This window comes from Corythoichthys intestinalis, chromosome 19 (assembly GCF_030265065.1).
Source record: "Corythoichthys intestinalis isolate RoL2023-P3 chromosome 19, ASM3026506v1, whole genome shotgun sequence".
NCBI classification, from domain to species: domain Eukaryota; kingdom Metazoa; phylum Chordata; class Actinopteri; order Syngnathiformes; family Syngnathidae; genus Corythoichthys; species Corythoichthys intestinalis.
This window is the reverse complement of record NC_080413.1, coordinates 20171200-20176216: the sequence shown is the minus strand read 5'-3', so window position 1 is coordinate 20176216 and position 5017 is coordinate 20171200.

Below are 5017 nucleotides of genomic sequence, written 5' to 3'. Positions count from 1 at the left end.
ACAGAAATCACTGTCACAGTCCAATATCTCTGTGCACACATCAACTATATGTAAAACTATGGCCAAGAATAGCATTCATGGGAGGACTCCATGGATGAAGCCACTACTGTCTTAAAAAAACATTGTTGCTCCTTCAATGTTCGCAAAAATGCACTTGGACACTCCCAAGAAGTTTTTGCAAAATATTTTGTAAACTGATGAAACCAAAGTTGAATTGTTTGGGAGTATCACACAACATCATGTGTGGAGGAAAAATGGAACAGCTCACCGACATGAACACCTCATCCCCACCGTGAAGCATGTTTGAGGGAGCATCCTGATTTGGGGCTGTTTTGCTGCCTCAGGGCCTGGACAACTTGCAATCATTAATGGAAGAATGAATTCAAAAGTTTATCAGGATGTTTTGCAGGAAAACTCGAGGCCGTCTGTCAGACAGTTGAAGCTAAAAGAGGATGGATGCTCCAACAAGACAGTGATCAAAAACACAGAAGTAAATCAACTTCAGAATGCTTTCAGAAGAACAAAATACACATTCTGGAGTAACCAAGTCAAAGTCTAGACTTGAACTCCATTGAGATGCTGTGGCATGACTTAAAAACAGCAATTCATCCCAGACATCCCAGGAATCTGACTGAACTACAGCAGTTTTGTAGAGAAGAATGGGCCAAGATTATTCCTGATCGATGTGCCAGGAAGCGTCTGGTTGAAGTTATTGCTACCAAAGGTGGGGGGCCACAAAATATTAAATGTGATGGTTCACTTACCTACTTTCCCCCTTCTGTCATTGTTTGCATACTATACTCGTTAAAATATGAAAACCTATAAATGTTTGGGTGGTTTTAGTTAAAGCAGTTTTTTCATCTGTGTGATTTTTACAAAGATCAGATCGCATTTGATGGTGATTTAATGCAGAAATGAGAGAAATTCCAAAACGTTCAGATACTTTTTCATACCACCGCATATACATATGTGTATATAATTCAATACCGATTTACAAGCCGACTTTTCTTTTCGCTTAGTTTTGCGAGTCAGATTTTGAGGTAGAAGTAAGCTTGGGCAGCCCCGAATAGAACAACATCAACTGACCATCACGCATCTCATTTACAAGTGGATATACGAATAGAGTAAGTCAGATTAGCACAGAACAAATTCTGATAAGAACTGGAGGTAGGTAGAGGAGGTAAAGTGTGCATCTCATGTGACGTTAAATGTTTCTGACGCACTTCGTATTACGGGTTTCCTTATTTTTTTCCTTTGAGATTCATAAATGGCATGTAATTCACTGGTTTGCACAGATCTGTGAGAAACAATGTGACATCACATTCCCAACTCTATTGTACTTATTGCTGAGAAGTTTCATGTGTCTTTACTACATTACATTTACACTTAAAGAGATTAAATGACACACTTTAATGGGTGGCGAAAATAATCTGCATTTTCATGTCCACATTAGCACAATCTGTGCTATTTAAATGCGCCTACTTGAGCGTGTCCGTGAAATTACCAACACCTAACCAGCTTCTGTGCAACATTGAACAGTGGACTTGTTCTTGTCATGAAAATAGTGTCACCTAAGTATTTTCTGAAGTTGGCAATTAAGGCAAGTAGTGGTTCCTTTATCAAAACCAGAATAGTGACAATTAATAGTAAGGTTATAAGTAGGGCTGTCAAAATTATCGTGTTAACGAGCGGTAATTAATTTTTTAAATTAATCACGTTAAAATATTTGACACAATTAACGCACATGCCCCGCTCGAACACATTAAAATGACAGCACAGTGTCATGTCGACTTGTTACTTGTGTTTTTTGGTGTTTTGTTGCCCTCTGCTGGCACTTGGGTGCGGTTCAGCACCATGAGCATTGTGTAATTATTGTGTAAAATTTGTGTATTATCAAATTTTTTGATTGAAAATTTTACAAATTTTATTAAAACGAAAACATTAAGAGGGGTTTTAATATAAAATTTCTATAACTTGTACTAGCATTTATCTTTTAAGAACTACAAGTCTTTCTATCCATGGACCGCTTTAACAGAATGTTAATGCCATCTTGTTGATTTATTGTTATAATAAACAAATACGGTACTTATGTACAGCATGTTGAATGCTTCACTGTCTTGTGTCTAATCTTTCCATTCCAACAATAATTTAAAGAAAAATATGGCGTATTTTTTAAATTGCGATTAATTACGATTAATTAATTTTTAAGCTGTGATTAACTCGATTAAAAATTTTAATCGTTTGACAGCCCTTGTTACAAGTTCAATAAAACATTTCACACTGAGAACATTTGAGAACTCTATGGTGTGATATTTTTGTTTTGTGGTGTGTCTTGAGAGTTTTTCTATGATAAAATATGTGCCTTAATTTGCTCAGTAGAACCTACATTTTTCTACCTCAAAGTGAGAAAACGAGGAATCTATTTATGGTGAGGCGTTCTTTTATTTAAGCTGACGAGGTAACCTAAGATTAATTAGGGCATGTTGTCTATTTGCACTATTTGAGGAAATACATAAACCCAAAGTATTTTTTCAAAAGTTGGCTGATTAAAAAAAAAAAAAAAAACACAAAAGTACTGGCTGGGATTAGCATCATACATACAGTTATTTGATCTGTCAAAACATCATGTTGTAACTCCAAAGCCACTAACTTCAGGAGGAGTCGAGTGTACATACAGTACATTCATTTCACATTCAATATGGTCAGAGAAGAGCTGCGAGGTCACAAGTTCTCCCTAAGTGGCGCCGAGACACAGGTGGACTGCTTATGACCTCCATATTTGAAAGAGCATAGGACCAAGCTAATAAAGCAAGAATCCTCCGCAGTCCTCCGTCTTTAGTAAACACATGTTCCGATGTATGTGCTGTGAAAGTATTGTTAAAGCAAAAATTGCTTCAGAAAATGAACAAAATAACCTTGCTTAATTTTGTTTCTTTTTTTGTCTGTTGATTTTTTACCTAAATATCCCATATACACCCAGGGCTCCACCTAAATTACATCCAACTCCTTATAAAATATGCATTACTTAATATAATCTTTATATATATATATTTCGGACTTTACGTATATATATTAATGATTTTCAAGCAGTCGTGGTCATCTCAACATAATGACACTCTACTGATTTATCGCGTTTCAGTCTACGCTAATTGAATAATGTGGCGTCTATCTATGAAATTAAGTAAGGGTTAATAGTGTTGATATTTGCAAGCAAGCAAATGCTCAGTTTCTTTTTTCCTCTTTTAAAACACACTTAACAACATGCGATACACTTGCACAATTGAATGAAACCCACTAAAAGATCTACAGAATGAATACATTCTGTATTTAGAGAAATGATGACAGTGTTCGGTTGTGATTTCCACTATCAAATAGGTATTTTTTTTACATATTTGTATGTAATAGGGATGTCGCGATCTGATCACGTGATGGGAAATCGGGTCGATCGCGCCATTTTTCAGAGGATCGGAATCGAATGAAAACAATCGGGTTGTTAATTTAAAAAATTATATTTACGTTTTTTTTTGCTTCATGTTCGTACAGCCTCTCACCCTCCCGCCCTCTAAGCAGTGCGACCAAACTTTTTCTTGGACACCAGTGCAGCTGGTGTTTGGTACTTAAAATTAACGATGATTGACAGGTTTGTAGCTTTGATCTGGCCAGCGAAGCCTCAGTAGCTCTACGATCAAAGGCACACATGTGTTAATCTTCGTTTAGCTTCTTACACAAGCAGTAGCTCAGTCTGTGGCAACTCATTGTGTAAGTGAGAGGCTGTTTTCGGCAGCGTGAACGTCTACGCGCGAGTAAATTTGAGTGCACCCACTCATATGAACTATATAAATGTTATGGAGAGTGACTGAAAGTGTGGCGTTCAAGGTGATACAATGATGTGCCTACATTTGCTGGTGTACAAACAGTGGTACAAATGCTGGTGCACCTTAAGTAAAAAGGTAGGCGGACCAGTGCAACCAATGCAAAAAGTAAGTCTAGAGCCTTGGCAATATATACAGTATATATATATATATATATATATATATATAAATATACACACACATATATTAGGGCTGTCAAAATTATTGCGTTAACGCGCGGTAATTAATTTTTTTAATTAATCACGTTAAAATATTTGACGCAATTAACGCACATGTCCCGCTCAGACAGTATTCTGCCTTTTGGTAAGTTTTACAGCAAGGTTTTTTGTGCTGTCAAACAGCGAACTCTTGTGGTCGCTTTGCGACATGGTTTATTGCTTTCTTGCCAGTTCAATATGGCTGCACGACGTCTCGGGCTGACGCCTACGTTGTAATGTTGTGCTTATATGATCCTTGGACAAGATTTGTCCGTAAGTATGGTTGTTGTAAAGAATGTACATATTATGTTAGTAAGCGAAATGTTATATTTTTTGCATGAGACACTTTTTGTTTATGTTTAGTGAACCTGTATAGCGTGCTAAGCTAACGTTGTTGCTAATGCAATGCTTGTGTACTTTTTTTTGTAGTTTCACTACGGTCTAAAGAGGACCGTGGTTTGAGGTCATTTTATTAATAAATCAGATGAAAAAGGAAGAAGTCTGATTATTAAGGCGTCGTTCACTAGCTGTCTAGCTTTGGAAAAAGTAGACACTTCGGAGTGAGGACAGCATAGACAGATTTAAATGACAGTAGAGTGAAATGCCCACTACAGTCCTTATGTACCGTATGTTGAATGTATATATCCATCTTGTGTCTTGTGTCTTTCCATTCCAACAATTTATTTTACAGAATATATATATAATTTACAGAAAAATATGGCATATTTTATAGATGGTTTGAATTGCGATTAATTGCGATTAATTACGATTAATTAATTTTTAAGCTGTAATTAACTCGATTAAAAATTTTAATCGTTTGACAGCCCTAATATATATATATATATATATATATATATATATATATATATATATATATATATATATTTTTTTTTTTTAGTATCGGATCTGGACTCTGTGTATGAAGATTCTCAAACTAGGTGACTCAGG